The 22,945-nt window shown below is 47.5% G+C and overlaps 1 protein-coding gene and 1 long non-coding RNA gene across 2 annotated transcripts in view; both read left to right on the top strand.

Moving 5' to 3' along the window:
* The window catches only part of LOC147737284 (uncharacterized), a 1,685,245-nt gene that overhangs the window by 668,794 nt on the left and 993,506 nt on the right, over positions 1-22,945 (top strand). The gene's annotated exons all lie outside the window — the stretch shown is intronic.
* Positions 1-22,945, top strand: part of LOC147737293 (uncharacterized) — an 83,305-nt gene that overhangs the window by 20,423 nt on the left and 39,937 nt on the right. The window contains exon 2 of the long non-coding RNA XR_015299316.1: positions 4,474-4,652. This is a non-coding gene — a long non-coding RNA (uncharacterized LOC147737293). The remainder of the gene's footprint in view (positions 1-4,473; positions 4,653-22,945) is intronic.

Raw genomic sequence — 22,945 nt, 5'->3', positions numbered from 1 at the left:
TTATAAATATTCCGTGTACTGAACAATTTTGCTACTGAGGAGCTGCCGGCCACTGGTTGGTTGTAGGCGTGCGGCTGTGTAACCTATTTATTACTAATAAAGGTATTGAAGACTCAAAAAAAACAAAAAAAGGTTTGGGGAGAAGAATGATGACTGCCTCACACAGGGTGGGAGGTATTATCTGCCTTTCCAGGGCTTCTGCATATACTTTAAGGAGATGGGGAATCAATAAATCTTCATAGGCCTTATAAAAATCAGCTGTGAAACCGTCGAGCCCCGGGACCGAGGAACTCTTCAGGGCAGAGATGCCTTAGAGATAGGCTCACCGAGAAAGTCCTGCATAAACTTCTTGAGATAAAATAAAGCGACCTCAGATAAATAGCTCTCGTGCTGGACCCTGTCTTGACCCAATCTAGTGGTGTATATTGTTTCAAAATAGGACATGAATTCCCCCTGGATATCCAGTGGGTCAGTGATCGGTTGTCCCGACGAAGTTCTCATCGGGGATGTATCCCTTACAATAGAGAGGTCAAATCATCTGTGCTAGGACTCGTCCCGGCCGCTCACCTTTGCCGTATTTCCTGGCATTGTAGTATTTCCCCATAAAAAGAATCTCCCTCTCAGCGGTATCTTTGAATTCTGTGAGCAGAATATACACACTCATGTATGCTTTAAAACTCTCCCATAAAATTGCCACAGTGTCTACTGAACCAATGTTAATGACGAAGTAATCCTCTATCGCTTCTCGTAATTCCTGTCTAAAAACTTCATCATCTAATGCGTGGCTGGGAAATCGCCACTGTCGTTCAAAACCCTCGGGTCGCGGGACCTTCAATGTTAATAATACAGGGGAGTGATTTAGGAAACAACTGAAAACTTTTCTTTTTCCTAAGTAATTGTCCCATCTTCCTTGGTTGTCCCCCTGTTTGAGCATTATTCGTGATCATAGCGCTGGGATGCCTCTGGGGAACCATGCGCTCTACAAATCTGGCTAATAATAATAATAATAAGTGCTCCGAATATGTGCGAGGAAGCGTCCGGATCACATGACACCAGCTGATAAGTTCTGGGGATGCCAGCCAATAGTCGAGCCTCGTCCATGTGTTATGACTGCCAGTGCAGTGAGTATAGTCAGTGCCATGTGGGTTTTGCGTACGACCTATGTCACTTAAGGAGAAGCCCTCTATCGCTTCTCGTATGTGCGTCCAGCATCAGTCACCCTGGCAGCGGCGCCACACTCCAGTGTATTTCCGCCTGGCCTCCTGTACCATGATTGTAAAGTCTGGATATAGGGACAGCTTGGAGCCCTGCCACACCATTTCGCCCTGTTCTTGTGCCAGGTGCTGGGCCGTGCCTCGATCCCTAAAGTTCATGACACGGGCAATGATGGGTCTGGGCGGGCATCCAGATTGGGCCTTGGACCTAGTGTTCTATGAGCGCGTCCTATCACAAAGCCCATAGTGAAGACTTCTCTACAAAACAAGTCTATCAGGATTGTTTCTACCAAGGTGTCCATGCGACCAGCGGCTGTCGATTCCGGAACACCAAAAATGTGCATGTTATTTTGGCGACTGCGCGCCTTTAAGTCCTCTTTCTTGATCGCGACGTCTTTGAGGTAACGTTCCATTTGGCCGAGCCATTTCAAGGATTGAGCCGTTCCATCTCCTAGATCTGATGTATGCGAATCCACCACGTCGAGTTTTCTGTCGTGAACTTGGATCTTCGATCCCAGATCCGCCATGTGCTTATCTAGGGCATCAAAGCGCACATCTAAGGCTCTGAACCACGCTCTCATCTCTTGTAGCAGGGAACCTAATTGGTTGGTATCACCCTCTAGTGTTGTGTCTTTCTGGCCACCTTTCGCCATGTTGTCAGGGGTTCTTGGGCTACTTCGGTGACCTTTTCGAAGGGGAGAAGGCGCTGTTTGGGGTCTTTGCGGCCCATACCGCAGTTCCACCCGCCAAGTATTAATTAAGCCCAATGCCAGAGTCTTCTGGTTATGGGCGCAGAGCAGGTGCAAGTAGCTGGCGAAGAGAGATTAGGCAAGGAGAACTGATCAGCAAGGAATGGGCATCTAACCCATGTTTGTATTTTCCTGACAACAGGGGAGGTTTTGGGTATTTCACTATTGTCTCCCACAATGGAGCTTGTGGTGCAGCAGTGGTCCGGGCACAGTACTTCCACAGAGCAGGTTGTTTGAAGACAAGGCAATGTGCAGTCAGCAGTTAATGTTTCAAGTTTACTGCAGCATAAATTGGTGGCTGGGGCAGAGACATGGCTGAGGTTCGGATTCCGTTTTTCGCTCCAGGAGCAGCGCAGCCACGCAAGGAAGGGTTACAACAATGGAGCCCTACGGGGAAAAGGGGGAGAACAGCACAGGCCGCGGCCGAGCGAGTGCATATGCGGGGAGGAGATTCCCAAAGGAGCTTTGGAAATGCTGTACCAGGTGTCGACGAGGGAATGATCACAGGCACCGTCCCTGTGTGCCCCTGCGATCAACGCAGACATAAAAGTGCCGCGCTCGGACCACCGGAGGTCAAACGGACCTCTCGCCAGTACCGAGCGCCGCTTTGCCCAGAATGTGGCCGCTCAACGCTCCAGCCCATGGCCCGGTGACTCACAGCACCCCAGCTGCTGGCTCAGTCCCTCCGCCGCCGCACCCGGAGTCTCCTCATATCGTCAATGCCGCCATCTTGAAAGTCGTCCTTCCGTCTGGAGTCTGACGTTCCGGTTGTTTTCTCGCAGCACCGCAGGGAGACTTTTAATCAGGATCCCTTCCGCTGCATTTAGGCGTCTTCTCCCTGCCCGGTAGCCATGCTGGATAGCGGGAATTCACGTTGTTGCAACGACTGCTGGCAGAGCTTCAAAGCTGATCAACCATCTTGGTTTCTGGCTTGGCCATGGCCCCGGCTCTCACCTCTTCTTCAGCCCTGGTGCCACTGTGCCTGCTGCACTAACAATATATGTGCCTATGTTGTCTGTCCTTGGAGTATTTTGCACTTTGACCCCTAACCTTCGGTGCACTGGGAGTTGGTTGCACTGGGCTGTTTACTTTTATGTACCCTGATGTGACTCCATCTGCCCTCATATGAACCATACATTAGATAAGACCCTTTCAACTCTGCGACTTGGAGGGGCCTCTCTGAAACCTGATATGCAAGGAATAGATATAAGAAAACAAAGCAAGAGAAAAAATGGGGATATAAAAAAGAGTGAATGTTGTAGAAAAACAAAGGTTATGAAGTGCGTATGTGATTAGGGTGACCAGGTGCCCCGGATTTACCAGGACAACCCCGGTTTTTCAAATTTCAAGAAATTTGTCTTGTGTCCCTGTTTTCATACAGGGCTAACTGAAAGAGGCACATTTTTATGTATTCCATTGGAGGACTGGCTAGTTTCTGTTATCAGAAAGCAATTTAATTAGCAGGTATGAAAAAGTGTTTAAGCTTTGCTTCTTGGAAGTGAGAGCAGATTTCCTGCTCTCGCTTCCAAGAAGCAAAGCAGAGTTTGCTATGGCATGGCGGGAGACATTGCAGCTGGCCCTAGGGGATGATAGTCCCCAGGCCATCAAGGGCTCTAGAATGGGGGCTGCGCAGCCCCCCCTCCCAACGAGTACAAAGCCCCTTGGAGGTGGTGCCCGGGGCCCAGGGTGTCATGAATTCACCCACCTGTACTCTGGTTTGTTCCTTCGTTGATGCTTCTATTACCCAACTCCTTCTGAACTCCACCGGAGAGGCAAGGATAGGATTCACTTGCCGCCCTGATCGAACCGGGGGGGGGGGGGGGGGCGGGGGAATAGGGACGAGAGAAAAGAGATGACACACTGGATTCTTGTAGACCGACTTGACAATTCGTTTAGAATGTCTCTCGAGAAAGACAAAGTGTTACTGGGCTTCAGTTTTCAGCTCGTGTATAATCTGATAAATGTACCCGATTAATCTGAACACCCTAAATCACTTCTTTAGGTCAAACATCTGCTTTGGAACTCTTAATTAGGTATACCTGAATTACCCTTGACCTATTCTCATAAGGACTCTTGAAACTAAAAGAAAGAATAAACAAAAAAAACACTACAGGTGCACTAATAATCTGTGATTGCTCAAATTATCACAAGAGTTACTGATTTCCTTTGCAATATTTGCTCTGTAATTTCACATTAAATATATATAAATAATAATAACAATCGAGCTCTCTGTTCCCTTTCAGTCTTCTAATCAGACTCAAGGTATTTACACAAATGTCCGTTTTACTTTAACATTCTTCACTTACTCAATGTCCTTAAAGTCCTTGGATTGTTTCAGGAAGAGTTTCAAAACGTTCTCTTGATTTATAGAAGGTCAAGAGGTCTGCCACAGCTTTCATAGAGTTTAAATTCTTACTGGAATGTGTTCAAGCATGCTAACGCTTTACCATTCAGAGCGAGGTGTTGCTTGGCAAACCTTTGTTGATTCTCTTTTCTTTTCTCTTTTGCAGGAAATCGGAAACAGTGCCGGGAGAGGATTTGGAGCCGGAAATTCAGAAACAGGAAGGAACGTCTGAAATGTGCTCCGGGCAGCAAGAACACAGCCGAAGACACTGAGTGAAGACAGGGAAGGAAGCAGGGTGCAGCGCTAAAGAGCTTCGGATGATCTGCCACCAAGGTCCGGAGTCAGGTGAGTGTTTAGGCACGAAGCGAAGCATCGGGAACCAAGTGGGTGGGGTTTAAATAGCTTTGGGTCTCAGGTTCTCTCACATGTGCATGTGAAGGTGATTTGGGCCTTAGATCTTTCCCAAGTAATTCACGTGTACATGCCAAGACCGTTAACACATGCAGGAAATGCCTCCTCCCCCCCCCCCCAAAGGTCTTCGTATGTGACAGGGTTTTTCTGGATGCAAGGCATGGAAAGATATGACCAATCTTGGAGTATGTACATGTGTTTCTGTTTCCAGGATCTTTCTGACGCATCATAACACTTCCAGTCAATGAAATACTGTAATCAACCATGTATACGTTTTGCATCTATAATGGGATTTTCTTCATATGCAATATTGTCTTCAACTACAACAGGTGGAGGAGGGTTGTCTATTCGTTTGGACGGATGTAATGACTGATATTTTCCTACTTTTCTGGTGTTTCAGCTAGTTAGCTATAAAATAATTACTCATCACAGTCCCTTCCCAGAATGCCTAACTACAAACACCACATTCAGACTACCTATCTGAGAAAGGAATAACATAAATAACTAAAGATACTATAGATCATAGCTCAGAGGGTATGTATAGCAACATCCTCCGACGAATCAGAATCAAATATCAAATCAGGTCAGCAACCACTTCCGACGATCAGCGCGCACTTACGCGAGCAATGCACCCTGGTGCGAATCAATATCAAATCAGCAACGTCATCTGACGAATCAATATCAAATCAAGTTTCAAGTTTCAAGTTTAAAATTTGTATAGCGCACTACTCACCCAGAGGGTCTCAAAGCGCTTGAGGGAGTGGGGTATTTTACTTATCGAATATCCAAGTTTTTAGTTGTTTTCTGAAGGAGAGGTGGTTCTGTGTAAGGCGGAGGAAGGTGGGGAGAGAATTCCAGGTCTTGGCCGCTAAGTAGGAGAAGGATCTTCCCCCCATGGTGGATCTTTGGATGCGTGGAATAGCGGCGAGGGCTTGATTGGACGATCGTAGTTGGCGGGTGGGGGTGTAAAAGGACAGGCGCGTGTTGAGGTATTCGGGTCCTAGGTCGTAGAGGGCTTTGTGTGCGTGGGTGAGGAGACAAAACGTTATTCTCTTGTTGACGGGGAGCCAGAGGAGGTCTTTCAGGTGGCCGGAAATGTGAGCATGGCGGCGGATGTCTAGGATGAGTCTGGCTGAGGCGTTCTGGATGCGTTGGACTTTTTTCTGTAGTTTGGCTGTGGTTCCGGCGTAGAGGGTGTATCCGTAGTCCAGTCGGCTTGTGACCAGTGTATGGGTGACCGTCTTTCTTGTTTCGGTGGGGATCCAACGGAAGATTTTTTTGAGCATACGTAGGATGTTGAAGCATTAAGATGAGACGGCATTGACTTGTTTGGTCATCGAGAGGGAGGAGTCCAGGATGAAGCCCATGTTACGTGCGTGGTCCGTTGGTATGGGTGCATTTCCCAGGGCCGGTGGCCACCATGAGTCGTCCCAGGTGGAGGGGGATGATCCTAAGATGAGCACTTCCGTTTTGTCCGAGTTCAGTTTTAAACGGCTGTTCTTCATCCACTCGGCTACTTCTTTCATCCCTTCGTGTAGGTTGGTTTTGGCGGTGTTTGGGTCTTTGGTGAGGGAGAGGATCATCTGGGTGTCGTCTGCATAGGAGATGATGTTGAGGTTGTGTTGGCGCGAGATGGATGCGAAGGGACTCATGTATACGTTGAAGAGGGTTGGACTTAGTGATGATCCTTGTGGTACGCCGCAGATGACTTCGGTGGCCTCTGATCTAAAAGGGGGGAGGCGGACTCTCTGAGTTCTTCTGGCGAGGAACGAGATGATCCAGTCCAATGCTTTTCCTTGTATTCCGACGTTGCTGAGGCGTTGTATAAGGGTGCTATGACAGACTGTGTCGAAGCCTGCGGAGAGGTCAAGTAGGATGAGGGCAGCTGTTTCTCCGTTGTCCAGTAAAGTTCGAATGTCGTCTGTTGCTGCGATGAGGGCGGTCTCGGTGCTGTGTTTGGCTCGGAAGCCGGACTGTGAAGGGTCGAGGGACTTATTGGATTCGATGAAGGCGGCGAGCTGACTGTTGACGGCTTTCTCAATGACTTTGGCAGGGAATGGGAGGAGCGAAATGGGGCGGTAGTTATTAAGTTCAGTGGGGTCTGCTGTGGGTTTCTTCAGGAGGGCGCTGAGTTCTGCATTTTTTCCAGCTTTCGGGGAAGGTAGCGGAGTTGAGGGAGCAGTTGATGACGTCTCGGAGATGGGGTGCGATAATGGAGTCTGCTTTGTTGAAAATGTGGTGGGGACAAAGGTCGGTTGGCGATCCTGAGTGGATGGAGTTCATCAGGCGGATGGTGTCTTCAGTGGTGATTGGGTTCCAGGCGCAAAGGTTGTTGGAGGGGGGTTTTAATTCGGAGGTGGGTGGGGTGGACTGGTCTCCAAAGCTGTTATGTATGTCAACGATTTTGTTGTGGAAGAACGAGGCTAGAGAGTCGCAGAGGTCTTGGGAGGGAGTGATGTCGTTGGTGCCGGCGGTGGGGTTGGTAAACTCTTTGACGATGTTGAATAGTTCCTTGCTGTTGTGGGCGTTGTTGTCGAGTCGATCCTTGAAGGCTGATTTCTTGGTGGATCGGATCAGTTGGTGGTGGTTGCGGGTGGCCAGGTTGTCAGTGGTTGGGTTTTTTCGCCAAGCTTTCTCGAGGGTGCGACAGATCTTCTCATTGAACCAGGAGGCTTTTTTGCTACCTTGCTTGATTTGATGGTTTTTCAAGGGTGCTAATTCATTAGCGCTGTGGGTGATCCATTGTGTGAGGTTGGTGGCTGCTTGGTTTGGGTCCAATGATTTGGCAGGAGGGTTTTGGTGAAGTGATGTGAAGAGCTGGTCGGTGGTAATTTTGTTCCAGTTTCTGCGGGGAATCGGTTGTGGGTGGTTGTGGCTCGAGGTCCTTTTGTAGTTGAAGTGAACGCAGCTGTGGTCCGTCCAATGGAGAGCTGTGGTGTGATTGAAGGAGATGTGCTTGCTGGAGGTGAAGATTGGGTCGAGCGTGTGCCCGGCATAGTGGGTGGGGGTGTCAACAAGTTGTTTGAGTCCGAGATTGGCGAGGTTGTCCAGAAAGGTGGTGGTGTTGCTGTCGTTGTTCTTCTCCAAGTGGAAGTTGAGGTCTCCCAGTAGAATGTAGTCCTCGGAGGGGAGGGCGTGTGGGCTGATGAAGTCAGTGATGTCTTCGCTGAATTGTGTGCCGGGTCCTGGTGGCCTGTAGATGAGGGTGCCTCTGAGTGTGGTCTTGGGGTCGGTGTAGATCTGGAAGTGGAGATTTTCGGCGGCTGCGAGGTTATCGTCGGAACTGTTCGTGATGCGAATGGTGTTCTTATGGATGATGGCGATGCCTCCTCCTGTTTGGTTGATGCGGTCCTTTCGGATGATCTTGTAGCCGTCCGGGATGGCTATGGCGATGTCGGGCGTTGATGAGGCGTTCATCCAGGTTTCTGTAAGAAAGGCGACGTCCGACGATGTGGTGTTGAGTAGGTTCCAAAGTTCAATGGCGTGTCTGTGGACCGAGCGGGTGTTAAGCAGGATGTACTTCAGGTGGTTGGTGTCGGAGCTCTGTTTGGAGTTTGTGGATTTGGTGTGGGTCCTGATGCAGTCGAACTTGCAGGAGTGGCAGGTGATGGGTGTGTCCTGGGACGGCTTGGTAGCAGTCAGGGAGACGGCCGGGGTTGAGTGCCGAGAGGGTGGCGGCGTCGTATGTTATGCGGGTGGAGTGGATTTTGCAGGGCCAGGGGGTCTGGCGCTGGGCGCGGTCCAGGCGCGGACGGGCGTATACGGGCTTACCTTTGGCGCGCCTTCGGCGCACATGGGGCGCGTCTGCTGCGCGTGAACGCTGCGCGTCAGCTGTGCTGACATTAGTGGAATGTGGAGGGGGCGGAGCGAGGGAGGAGCAGCTGGGAGGCGGGAGCGGGGTGGAGAGGACGGGCTCCGAGGCACAACAACAAAATGGCAGCAAATGCAAAACCGAAACACGTTGGGGCACAAAGTGGGATTACGCTGTGGGCAGTGGCACCGGCACAATCAGGCACTAATAATTATTTTCTATTCTGCAATGCGAGCGCTACGATACAAACTGCACAAATGAGCAATACAAACGATGATATAAACTGCACAAACGAGCAATGCACAAATGAGCAATACAAACTACGATATAGACTGCACAAACGAGCAATGCACAAATGAGCAATAGAGCGCTATGAAATTCAAGCAGGCAGCAGTTCTTTAAAGCACAAAACAATGCGAGCGAAGCCCAACGATACCCAAGGGAGACCAGGGAGCTTGGGGAGCGACCGCTTCAGATGGAGTCAGGACGGTCACAGCGCTTCTGAAGACAAGGCGAGCCTTAGCAGTCAGTGGGAGGGAGGAGCAGCTGGGAGGCGGGAGCGGGGTGGAGAGGACGGGCTCCGAGGCACAACAACAAAACCGAAACAGGTTGGGGCACAAAGTGGGATTACGCTGTTGGAAGTGGCACCGGCACAATCAGGCACTAATAATTATTTTCTATTCTGCAATGCGAGCGCTACGATACAAACTGCACAAATGAGCAATACAAACTACGATATAAACTGCACAAACGAGCAATGCACAAATGAGCAATACAAACTACGATATAGACTGCACAAACGAGCAATGCACAAATGAGCAATAGAGCGCTATGAAATTCAAGCAGGCAGCAGTTCTTTAAAGCACAAAGCAATGCGAGCGAAGCCCAACGATACCCAAGGGAGACCAGGGAGCGTGGGGAGCGACCGCTTCTGATAGTGTCTTCCGACGAATCAATATCAAATCAGCAACGTCTTCCGACGAATCAAATATCAAGTCAGCAACGTCTTCCGACGTTCAACGCGCACTTACGCGATCAACGCACCCGAGTGCGAATCAGCAACACCTTCCGGTGAAAATCAGTACATACCTCTTACGCTATGTTGGGTTGGTCTACCAGCAATTTAGGTATTCCTGCTTAGGAGCTGATTTCCCTTCCGTATCTACAATTACTCACTAGAGGGGAACTAGCACATCCCTCTGTAAGCACTTGGTAAAAAAGGGGCCCGACCTTCCTCCACAGAGAATAAGGACAAATTATATATTCTCCCATGTAGTCATCCCTAATCATGAGCAGCGCACCTTCCCATCATCAGTTACCTGTAAGAAGGGAATCACCCATCCTTCTATACGACAGCACCTGGTTAAGATGAACCCACACTCCTTCTTAGTGACAACAAACAAATGGAATTAATGCAAATTGGGGTCTTTTATTACACAATGATGAAAGGACATAGAAAGAAATTACTTATTAATATACATACACACATATAGAACCTGAAAATAAAGGAATAATTGGATAAAATTAGTCATACATGGAACACCGCACCATATTATTAGACATCTGAAGACCGGTCCGTCTCTCTTTCCCTCTTGGGTTGGGTCAGGACTCTCGGTTCCACAAACACGACTGCACGTCTGCACCTTGATGCTTCACCAGACTGCCAAATCCACCAGACAATCATCTCACCCTCACTTGGACCCGCTTTCACTTATATAGAATGTAGCTCTCTCTCTCGAAGCTTCTAGAAGAACCCGCCTACCGTTCTCATGAGATTCCTGTACCTTTCCGTACCTGGCACACAACAGCAGCTGGCCCAGCGTTTGTTATGGCTCCAGCGCGAAGAGAGCAAATTCCTCCGATAAGAACCGGTCCTTGCTGGGTCACTACTAGCGAACAACACATTGAAACTAAAACATTGCCTTTCACCTAAAGAGGCTTAGCAGGATGGTGTCAGAAAAGAACATGGCATCGCTCGAGCATAGGCCTTTAGGCCAGAAAAAGAGCAAAAAGCAGCATATAAGGGGACATAAAGCTGTCAAAGTCTATAGGCAAGCCCTACCAACTAGGTGAAATAAAGGTCGGGAATGGACAAAACACCATACGTGTTCGAATGACAGCAGCATATAATGAGATGGTGGTGGGCAACGGTCATAACCGAGCCAAAAATGCACCAATACCTCAGTCACTACAACGGATCATGTGGTTTGAGGAAAGATACATGAAAAACTGGGTGGATGGCATATTCCGAGGGCAAAGTTAATCTCATTGAAACTGGATTTAAAATGTTATTTATGGGAAAGGGGCCAATGAACCTAGGTTTTAGTTTCTTGGGGCCTTCAATCTGGATATTTCTGGTTGATAACCAGACGAGATCCCCTACTTTATAGGGTGGTGCTGGTGTTTTGTGTTATCGACTGATAATTTGACCTTTTTGTTTATTTTTGGCTAAACTACGCTTGGCTTGTTCTTGAAATTCTCGCAATTCTGTTAATCTTTCGGTCACAGCAGGCATAAATCTGGAAGGATGGCAGGAATAGATCGTGGATGTAAGCCAGTTATAAACAAGCATTGGAAATGCAATAGGTCTCGCACCATTAGAGTTAGTTCTTTTAGAATTGTTTATGGGTTTTTTTGTAAATGTTTAGCATTTTTGTTTCCTGTAGCCAATGCTAAAGAATTACAAATAAAAAAAGCCATAAACATTTCTAAAAGCTCTAACTGAAATGGCCTGAGACCTATTGCACTGTGTGAGGGTGAGGGGTTGAGGGTGAGTGAGGGTGAGGGTGAGGGTGGGTGAGGGTGATGAGGGTGAGGGGTTGAGGGTGAGTGAGGGTGAGGGGTTGAGGGTGAGTGAGAGTGAGGGTGAGTGAGGGTGAGGGTGAGTGAGGGTGAGGGTGAGTGAGGGTGAGGGGTTGAGGTTGAGGGTGAGGTGTTGAGGGTGAGTGAGGGTGAGGGCGAGTGAGGTGTTGAGGGTGAGTGAGGGTGAGGGGTTGAGGGTGAGTGAGGGTGAGGGGGAGTAGTTGAGGCTGAGTGAGGGTGAGTGAGAGTGAGGGTGAGTGAGGGGTTGAGGGTGAAGGTTTGAGGGTGAGGGGTTGAGGGTGAGTGAGGGTGAGGGGTTGAGGGTGAGTGAGGGTGAGTGTGGGTGAGGGTGAGTGAGGGTAAGGGTGAGGGTGAGTGAGGGTGAGGAGTTGAGGGTGAGTGAGGGTGAGGGTGAGTGAGTGTGAGGGGTTGAGGGTGAGTGAGGGTGAGGGTGAGTGAGGGTGAGGCTGAGGTGTTGAGGGTGAGTGAGAGGTTGAGGGTGAAGGGTTGAGGGTGTGAGGGTGAGGGGTTGAGGGTGAGTGAGGGTGGAGGGTGAGGGGGTGAGGGTTGGGGGTGAGGGTGAGAGTGAGGGGGTGAGGGTGTGGGGTGAGAGTGAGGGGGTGAGGGTTAGGGGGTGATTGTTAGGGGGTGTGAGCGTTAGGGGGTGTGAGTGTTTGGCGGTGTGCGGGTTAGGGGGTGTGAGGGTGAGTGTGAGTGAGGGGGTGTGAGGCTTCGGGTGTGTGACGTTGCGTGAGTGTGAGTGTGTGTGAGGGTGAGTGAGGGTGTGAGAGGTGTTGTTACGCAGAGGGTGTGTGACGGTGTGTGAGGGTGAGGGTGTGTGAGGGTGAGTGTGAGTCATTGTGAGGTGTTGAGGGTGAGTGAGGGTGAGTGAGGGGTTGAGGGTGAGTGAGGGTGAGGGTGAGTGAGGGTGAGGGTGAGGGTGAGTTAGGGTGAGGCGTTGAGGGTGAGTGAGGGTGTGGTGTTGAGGGTGAGTGAGGATGAGTGAGAGTGAGAGTGAGGGTGAGTGAGGGGTTGAGGGTGAGTGAGGGTGAGGGTGAGTGAGGGGTTGAGGTTGAGTGAGGGTGAGGGTGAGTGAGGGTTGAGGGTGAGGGGTTGAGGGTGAGTGAGGGTGAGTGAGGTGTTGAGGTTGAGTGAGGGTGAGTTAGGGTGAGGGGTTGAGGGTGAGTGAGGGTGAGGGGTTGAGGGTGAGTGAGGATGAGTGAGAGTGAGGGTGAGTGAGGGGTTGAGGGTGAGGGGTTGAGGGTGAGTGAGGGTGAGGGTGAGGGGTTGAGGGTGAGTGAGGGTGAGGGTGATCATGACGTGGCACAATCCGCTTTCGTAGAACAGAGGCTTGGCTTGGCTTGGCTGTTTCCAGGCCTCGGGCGAGACATTACAAAGACACAGGTGCAATAGGGTGCGCACTTGGCAAAGGTGAGTGCGTTCCTAGGACACCACGAACTGTGAACACACAAGAAAGGCAGCAGTGTGACGGAAGACTGTTGCGCAGAGAGGGCCAGGAGCGGGCCAAGACAAAAAAATTACTAAAATAGCAGGAATGTTCAACGAGAACATTTAGAGCTGAATGCAATAATTGCAGGGGCAATGAGTAACAACTGCACGAGTGGGAAACAGTCTATAAGGGAAAGAATGAGCCGTATGGAAGTATTAGGAACTGTAGAGAAACTCATGAACTGCAGAAAGGGTGGAGCTTACAAACTACAGGGGAAGTAGAGCGCAGTAACAGGGTACATACCAGGTGTCCCCGCAGGCGGAATCCAACAGAACTAGAAATAAATGAAACATGAACTGCCAATGAAAATAGTAGGATGAGATGACCCGGAAGATCAACGAAACGGAGCACAGGTAAGGCTTAGAGATAGGGGTACAGCTGTATAGTGCTGAGAGGGGTGAGCATGAATGGCTGAGGCAAAAAAGCAGCAGGGACACGTTAAAACAGGGAAAGTACCTCTCTCGATGTGGGGTTTACTCGATACAGACGCCCGCCGATAGGGAGAAAAGGTCCGAATCCCAGGCAAACAACCGGCTTCTTTTCAAGGATGCATGAACCACGGGCTCCACACCAGGAACAGGAAGCGCTAGAGCTAAATCATTGATTTTTAAATGTTTTCTGCTCCGGATATCTAGTATGTAAGAAATGACAGACTCAGTAAGTTATTGATGAGACACTGTGGAACATTTTCTTTTCTTTTGACGTTGGTGTCTTGGTAACACGTAATAAATTGTATTCAACTCTGTAAACTTGAAAGTGCAAATGTGCCTTTATTTTGTAATAACATTTCTCAATCTTCTCAAGCTTTCTCAAGCTTCTCGTTCATTCCCATACAATGTCAAGATTTAGGAGTGTATGGTGTTTTTACATCTAATATCTTTCCTTTTAAAGCAATCCTGGCACCCGTCATTTAGTAAATAAAGAGACAAAGGCTTGTGGCTGCTTCGGCTATCAAATCATTTGCAATGCAATAGAAACATGGGGGCAGGCGAAAGGAACACGGGCATGGTTGTGGACGCATCACAGAGGTGCGGCAGATGCAAAATAGGGGAAAGGGTGTGCGGAAGCTACTTTTTAGTTATTCTGTCCCAAAAAAATAACGGGAATTTACTCCGATAACTGACATTATTAAAATTTCTCCTGGGTCTAGTCCTAAACCAAAAAACACTTTGATGAAAAATAGCCGGTTGGGAGTAAGTGGTACAAAAATACGAAACGATTGCATGCGACATGGCGGGGAGGGGGCGGAGCGGGGGAGAGGGTGTTAAGCAGCAGGGTACAGATGGCTGAGAGAAAATAGCCGGTTGGGAGTAAGTGGTACAAAAATACGAAACGATTGCATGCGACATGGCGGGGAGGGGGCGGAGCGGGGGAGAGGGTGTTAAGCAGCAGGGTACAGACGGCTGAGAGAACAGACGGCGGGCAGGGGAGGGGGCAGAGCGGGGAGGGGGTGTGAAAGCAGCAGGGGCCTGGAGTGCGGCTGAGGGAACTGATGTGCACGCGCTTTTAAGCTCAATGCGCATGCGCATTGAGCTTAAAAGTCACGGGCACTGCAAGGAATCGCCACGATTCCTTGCAAGTTGGATAAAGAGTGGATGAGCCCCCATAGTCTCGCTTGCTCGATGCGCATGCGCATCGACAGGCGAGACCTAAAAAGAAAGGGGAACACCCAAAAGCTGCATGATAGCTATTGTTGTATGAAAACTCTGCCAATGGTAGGACCTCATCCCAATGAGCCGATATAATGGAGGTTAGGCACTGTAGACTTTGTTCAAGGTATTGATTAACTTTTTCTGTCTGGCCGTCAGTCTGTAGGTGAAAAGCGGAGGAGAATGCTATTTCAATTCCTAAATGTTTGCACAACTGACTCCAGAATTTTGAAACAAATTGAAGGTCCCTGTCGGAAATTATTTTACTGGGAAGGCCATGTAGTTTTACAATATGGTTTAAGAACACTTCACTAAATACTGTAGCTGTTGGTAGTTTTTGTAAGGGAATAAAGTGCCCCATTTTAGACAAAAGATCCACAACTACTAAAATTGCAGTGAAGTTATTGGATTTAGGCAAATCTGTGATGAAGTCCAAACTGATAGTATGCCAGGGAAGCGGAGGTATGGGCAATGGTTGTAGAAGACCTTTAGGGGATGAATGGGAGGACTTTTGTCGTGTGCACACTGGGCAGGCTTTTATATATTGTTGGACGTCCTGTCTGATGTTTTTTTCACCAGAAATGCCGCTGACATAACTCTAAAGTTTTATTGACCCCTGGATGTCCTGCTGTACTAACATCATGATTCCAGTGTAATATCTGTTGTCGCAAGTTTTCTTGAGGATATACAGTTTATCCTTTTGGAAGAAGTAACCCTCAAATATGGTGTTTTGTTTCTGAGCTAGCCTTTGCTGTTCATTTAACGTCTGAACACTCAATTTAACTTGGCCTAAAAAGGTGTCCGCTTGTGTGACTGCCACTATTTTTTCAGAAGGAATTATACTAATTCTTTGTTTCACTAACATCCTTTTCATAAACTAATCTAGACAAAGCGTCAGACAGGAGTTGCTTTTGTCCAGGGCAGTATGTTATGATAAAATTGAATGCACTAAAACAAAAGTCACCAGCGCATCTGTCTGGTAGTGAGTGCCTTAACTGTGGTGAAAAACTGGAGATTTTTATGGTCTGAAAATATGGTAATTGTATTCTTTGCACCCAATAAATGGTGTCTCCATTCAAGAAAGACTGCTTTAATTGGCAACAACTTGCGTTCTGCAATGGTATAATTCTGTTCAGCTGGTAACAGTTTGCGCGAGTAGAAGGCAATTGGGTGTAAATGTCCAGTTGCAGCATCGTTTTGCATTAACACGACTCCCAATTCAGTTTGGGAAGCGTCAGCCTTGACAAAGAATGATTTATCAGAGTCTGGATGAATCAAAAAAGGTACTGATGTAAAAGCTTGCTTGAATTAAAAAAAAGTTTTTTCAGCGTCTGGGTTCCATTGAACTTTCTCACCCTTTCGAAGTAATTGAGTGATAGGTGTCACTATCTCAGAAAATTTAGATATGAAGCTCCTATCAGAATTGGCAAAACCTAGTACTCGCTGCGTGTATTTACAGAAGAGGGAGTGGGCCAATTTAAAATTACTTCAACCTTTTTTGGGTCCATGATTATTCCTTCGGGAGAAAGCCAATAACCTAAAAAGGATACCTTATTTGTGGTAAATACACACTTTTCAACTTCTACATACAAAGAATTGTCTCTTAATCTTTGTAGAACTGAGCGGACATGTGTAGTATGCTCTTCCTCAGTCTTGGAGATGGCCAGTATGTCTTCAATATATACGATGACACAGATATCAAGTAAATCATGTAGGACTTCATTGATGAAATACTGAAATGCTGCCGGGGCAATACAGAGACCGAATGGCATTACTGTATATTCGAATAGACCATATTTCGTGCGAAAGGTGGTCTTCCATTCGTCTCCCTCCTTAATTCGAACAAGGTGATACGAGCCCCGTAAATCCAATTTAGTATAAATATTTGATCCTTTTGTTTGATTCAGCAAGACTGAGCTAAGAGGTAATGGATTACGATTTTTAATTGTTTCCTTGTTAACTGCATGGTAATCTATGCACGCCCTCAGATCGCCAGATTTTTTAGCTCCAAAGAAAAGTGGCGAAGAGACTGGTGACGTAGAGTGTCTTATAAAACCAATCTCTAACAGTTTGTTTAAGTATTTTCTCAAATATTGATTTTCAGGCTCAGTTAAGGCGTATATCCTACTACAGGGTAAGACTGTACCAGGGATCAAGTCTATCCTGCAGTCGTACACTCTGTGTGGTGGTAATTTAGTTGCTCGGACAGGATCAAATACATCAGCATAGTCTTGATATTCGCTGGGTAACTGTGGAGAATCTTGTTGTAAGGCAGAACAAAATAATGGAATTATGGGATCTTGAGTTTCCGAATAACAAAGATTTCTGCAATAGGCGGAGTCTAAAGTGGCAGTTCTTTTAATCCAATCTATTTTCGGATTATGTAGTTCTAACCAAGGAACTCCCAGTATGACACCAAAAGTGGGTATATCAATTAGATCAAAAACAGTTTCTTCAGTGTGCCCATTGTCTCCAACTATGGTCAAAGGTTTGATATGAAACTTAATTAATCCAGAGGCTAAAGCTGAGCCGTCTAAAGCGCTGACTGGTCCTGGTTCAGATTTTGCAGCTCGAGTTATTCCTAATTTACTGGCTAATTCTAAATAAAAAAAAATTGCCGGTAGCCCCAGAATCAATCAGAACAACCAAGCTGTGTCTTTCTTGAGTTGTTATAATAAAGGTTGCCCCAATTGTAAAGTGCTTTGGAGTACGATTAACAATATTAGTGGCATACTGTGAGATCTGTACTGAAGTTGTTCTCAAAGAAGCAATCTCTTTTTTCTCTGAGAAATCCAGTTTTCCGACTCGCTCAATGGTTTGTCTGTCATTGCTATAGCTTTCTTTTTGTTCGTTTTAAGCTGGATAATCCTGATCAAAGTGACCTGCCTTGCCACAATGAAGAGACAAATTGCCCTTTCGCCTGCGTTCTTTTTCATCTGCAGAAAGGGGTCTTTTCAGACCACCAATCTGCATTGGTTCCACATGTGTGTTTTTTTCTTCTGTTTCTTTTTTCCCAACTCTAAAATGCCAAGTTCTTAAATCACTTCTGGGTCTTACACTCTTTCGCTTTCTCCCAATCTGTGATCTAACGTAACCACTAGATCTAAAAATTCTGCGTAGTCCTCAGACAAATTAACAATGTGTGCCAAAGAATCTTTTAATTCATCTCTAAGGCCCGATGGAATAAAGATATTCTTTTCTCCTCCGACTAGTGTGTTTCTGATAACAATCTGTTGAAATTGGTTACATAGGTTAAAAGATCCTTGGACCCCTAGCGTAGATTTAAAAGCTCATTATTGTCATGGTTCCTGGTCTTCCCTATGGTCCCCGCTCGACTGTTGTCCGTGTGAATGATGCAGACGTCTCCCCACGTATTGTCCGTGTCATGGTTCCTAGTCTTCCCTATGGTCCCCGCTCACCTGTTGTCCATGTGAATGATGCGGACGTCTCTCCACGGATTGTCCGTGTGAATGAAACAGACGTTTGCATGGGTTCCAGAAAATACACTTCCGGCCGTAATGAGTTAGCGGTTCAGTCAATGACCGGAAGTCCGTACACATCACCAGCGCTTCCGGGGATGGACGCTTATCATCGGTGATTCCCCCAGAGAAAGCGCTTCGTGTACTTTCTCGCCATGCTTCAGTATCGGAGCACCATTCCAGACATAAAGAGGTTCGGTGAAACCTCATGAACTACCACACGTTAACAACTGTTAACTACCTTTCTTTGACCGCGCAGGAGCGCTTTGGTTTTCCTTTTGATGCACAGGAGCACTTGACTTTTGGCACAGCAGCGCCGTTGCGCTTTTGAGACGTTTACAGTGGCAGCACAGAAGCACATTACATTTCCTTGGTTTGCGCAGGAGCGCTTTACTTTCCTTTGGTTCACACAGGAGCACCAGACTTTCGGCATAGCAGCGCCGTTGCGCTTTGGGACATTTACAGTGACAGCGCAGGAGCGCTTATATTATCCTTTATATTATTTCCATGATGGCAGCAAGGCCAAGATTCGGAGGAGGTAAGCTGGGTCCCATATGTGTGTATGACGGATGTGATTGTCACGTCAGAGAATACCGCTGACTTGTGTTCCCTTGTCTCCCTGTCCAGCTGTTATCCCGGAAGCACCCACCAGAGGAACGCTCCACTACCCTACTCATCAGCCCTCCAGTCCGAGGCCCTTTTTGGCTATCATCTTCACTCACACCCTTATTCTGGTTTGCTCTGTAATCACATCGGGACAGGGTGTGTGTGGAGACATTAGCTCGTGTCGTCTCTGCGAGGACTCACCACAAGAATAAGGTACTTGTGGGGACACCCGGCACTTATCAGATGCTTGAATAAAAACATATTTTGCAAATAAACTGGACATAGCTGTTTTAAAGGCAGCTCGATTGTGCAATAAAATATCATTTGTGTCAACCAAAGGCTAGCCCAGGTGGCCGCTACACATAAATAATACAATAATAATAATACAATAACTACAATGTCGGACAAGGAGAAGAAGGCTTTGTTCAGCGCCTGTGCTACTTGTGCTAAAAAGAGACTTTTTGTGGAGGACAAGCATGATGACTGTATCTACTGCTTGTATCCGGACCACAAGGCCACAGATTGTAAGATCTGTAGGACTTTTTCTACAAAAACCTTGAGAGACAGGGAGCGCCGATTATTGACTTGGCTGCATAAAATGAAGTCACGGAAGGAAGTATTGTCATCGGACGATGAGGATTCTTCATCTGCTACATCCTCCAGATGATCCAGAAAGAGGGGTAGGTCACCTCCCTCTACTTCTACTGGGCCCCCTGTCAAAGCCCTACAAAAGATCTCTGATAGGTCTGAGAGGGCTAGTCCCAATAAATCTCCTCACTGAGGTGAAAAGGAGAGGCTGGGACAGGCTGCAGAGACGGACACAGCCAGGAAAGTGAAAAAGGATATTTCTGTTCCTTCACAACCATCTCAAAAAGAGAAGGACAGCAAGAAACTGGCTGCTGTCCCTCAGGAAGGAAGGCCTGACAAGAAGCAGCTTCCGTTGATGACGAAATCAGCAGGTACGCCGACGACTACTTCTCAAAAAGACCTGAATTCATGGGATACTGGCACGGGCTCCGACACTTTCAGAGCCCACAGTGATAATGTCACTGGACGCCAAAATGGCTTTCGACCTGGTGAAATGGCAGTACCTCTTTGTGGTCCTAAGCCATATGGGATTTGGCCCTAAATTCCGGGCCTGGATACGACTCCTATACGCTGAACCGGTGGCCCAGGTAACCGTCAACGGTCACATATCGCATACTATATAGCTTGACAGAGGAACGCACCAGGGCTGCCCACTGTCGCCGTTGTTGTTTGCATTGGCGCTGGAGCCATTGGCATCTTTAATTAGGGCGACCCCATTATTTAAAGGCATTAACTGGACGGCGGGATGGGAAGATCGTATCTCTCTCTACGCTGACAACATGCTGCTCTACCTGACGGAACCTGATCATAGTATACCTGAACTACTTGAAATTTGTAATACACACGGGCGAACCTCAGGATACACGATAAACTGGTCCAGATCTGTTCTATTCATCTTAAAAGGTCCGGATCCATTGCTTCCCGCCGTGTGCCCGATCGTAATAGCCAGCGACTCCTTTAAATACCTAGACATACATGTCACTAGGGATGCCGCAGACTTTATCAGTAAAAATCTGACACCTCCTCTAGAGCGCCTAAAGCGCGACGTCAAACACTGGGCGTCTCTGCCACTAACATTACTGGGTAGAGCAGCCTTATATAAAATGATGGCTCTACCGAGGTTCCTCTACGCTCTCGATAACACACCATTTCCGATACCGCCACGATATTTTAAGCAAGATGCGGCGCAGGTCTCGGCCCTTTTGTGGGGCAACTTGCTGGCACGTATAGCCCAAATTAAACTAAATAGGAGCTGGTATGACGGCGGAATTGCACTACCGAACCTACAATTGTATTACTGGGCAGCACAACTTAAAACTATCAATCACTGGATTCATGCACCCCAAGACGATCCGGCATACCGAGCAGACAGAATACACCTAGGCACGAACAACATGCTGGCGGTACTAAATAATAGAGGTCAGGCCGCGAGACTAATAGGACCCACAAAACAGACGGTTCCGTTATGGTATGCGCGCAGGCGAAATTAGGGTGGAAAGGAACCATCACCAAACTCACCCCGCTTTGGGACACCAAGGCATTGGGACAACTAAGGAAAAGTAAAGGCTTCACACAATGGGATAATATTGGAATTTCCACGGTAGGGGACATGTGGGATAAGGGGACGGTGGTTACTTTTGCACAACTTCAACAACAATATGATTTAGGACCAGCTGAAACGTATAGATATGTGCAAATTAGGCATGCTTTACTAACAGTGATCCCAGTGGATACTGACGTCCCAGAGGCCTTGCCATTGGAGGACCGTTTGCTCACAGACTTCATGCAGCAGCGTGCTACATACCTCACTTATCGGAAACTCCTTAACAATATGCCCGACCCCACACTTAAACTCCGAGACCAATGGGTGGCTGAGGTGGGAGACATGGATGACGCGGAGTGGTTGGTAGCCCTGGCATCCCCTAGGGAGGTGGGCATTTCGGCCAAGTTCCGGCTTGTACAACTAAAAATAATACATTGTGTGTACTACACCAGAACCACCTTACACAAGATACACCGTGCGACACATCCGTTCTGCCTCAGGGGGTGCGGGGAGGAAGGGACACTTTACCATACCCTGTGGGATTGTCCTATTATAGTAGAGTACTGGCGTCAGGTCCTGCGCACCATTTCACAAACATTAGAAATTTCCCTTCTGCCTGAGCCACGAAAATGTCTCCTCAATGTCTGGGACCCCACTGACCTCACTCGCTATGGCTAAACCTGGGGTACCCTCGGTTGCATGGTAGCGAAGTGAGACATAGCACAGAGATGGGGCGCGGCAGATCCCCCCCACGTTAGCATTGTGGTGCAGGAATATGGACTTAATCATGGTAACCGAGCGCACAGTGTATGAAAGCAGGGAAGGTCCGCGTAAATGGAACAAAATTTGTACACCGTGGAACACTTTCAGAGGGGACTTATGTGAACTGCTGCCAGAGGAGGATCTAGATAGCTCGGATGACGACGACGACGAGGTTTAGAGAAGTGATACACTTAGGATAATGACTAACTAGATGTGAATCAGGAGAGGTAACTGTTGTCTTGAATGTTAATGCACTGCCTAATTCTTTCGTGATCAAGTGCACATGCTCTATAGCGAACTAATTGATGGCGCAATTCCTACTGGTCTAATGTAACGTGATTCTGTGCCTAATGTCATGATTGTAGATGTTGTATTCCGTAAACACTTTAATAAAAAAAGTTTAAAAAAAAAAGACCAGAATTCTCGTGTAGCTCCGTCGCCGGTGGCTGCGTCGACGACAACACCATTGATGACTTCGTCGACGTTTAAAGTGCCTTCCTGCTCGTCGATGATGGTGGCTACATTCTCGACGTCGGCGATAATGTCGGCGAAGGTTGTGTCGACGGCTGCATCGATGACGAGAACTACGTCGAAGACGGCTGCTGTAATGTTGATGACGACGAGTTTGTCGACGATGCCGTCGATGATAAATCCACCGTCGACGATGAAAGCTCCGTCGACGAAAACCATTTCTCCGTTGACGGTTCAGTCGACGATTCCATCGACGACGATTACACCGTTGTTTCCGTCGACGAGGTCGTCAACGATTCAAAGGATCAAAATTTCCATGCAAAGGCAGCAAATGACACCTGAGATGACTTCTCCTATGCGAGTAACACCTTTGCAAGGGTGTAGAATTTTTTAAAATATCTACTTGTCCATGGGGCAGGTTGCTTCATAAATCTACTTGTCCTGTAACAAAATCCACGTGTCCCTTTAATGCCATGTAGTGCTGTCACAAATTATGGCAGCAATCTCATTATATAAGAGCTCTTATATAGCCTCTCTGATTATGCCAGGGCATATACCATAGTAGTATTTGAATACTAGTAATCATTTTATGTTGCCACGTTTCCGCAGATCTACATACTGGGACTGAAGATGGTGGTAAGCAGTAGTTCCAGGGTTGGAATGCCCTTTTGCGTCTGTGCAAACCTACTAACTTGCATGTTTTAAGGGTTTTCAACAGATCTTCTCTAATCTTTCCCATACTGAGAAATGTTGGAAATGTACTCCTGAGAGTGGCAGACGTAAACCTTCTTTCAGAGTTGGGAAAAAAGTAGTTGGAGGGAAAATGAACTTTCAAACATCCAGGTTTTCGCATGAGCAAATCTACACATGCATATTTGCTCATGCTAAAATCCAGTTCACAAAATTTTTGTAGAAGTACAATTTCTTGCCCTACTAATGTAAATTCTTGTGCATTCACGAAAGCCATACACCAAAGGTGCACTTTTGAGACTTTCTTTAATAATTG

This window comes from Lissotriton vulgaris, chromosome 1_1, assembly GCF_964263255.1.
Source record: "Lissotriton vulgaris chromosome 1_1, aLisVul1.2, whole genome shotgun sequence".
Classification (NCBI taxonomy): domain Eukaryota; kingdom Metazoa; phylum Chordata; class Amphibia; order Caudata; family Salamandridae; genus Lissotriton; species Lissotriton vulgaris.
This window is presented reverse-complemented; position numbering and strand designations above follow the sequence as displayed.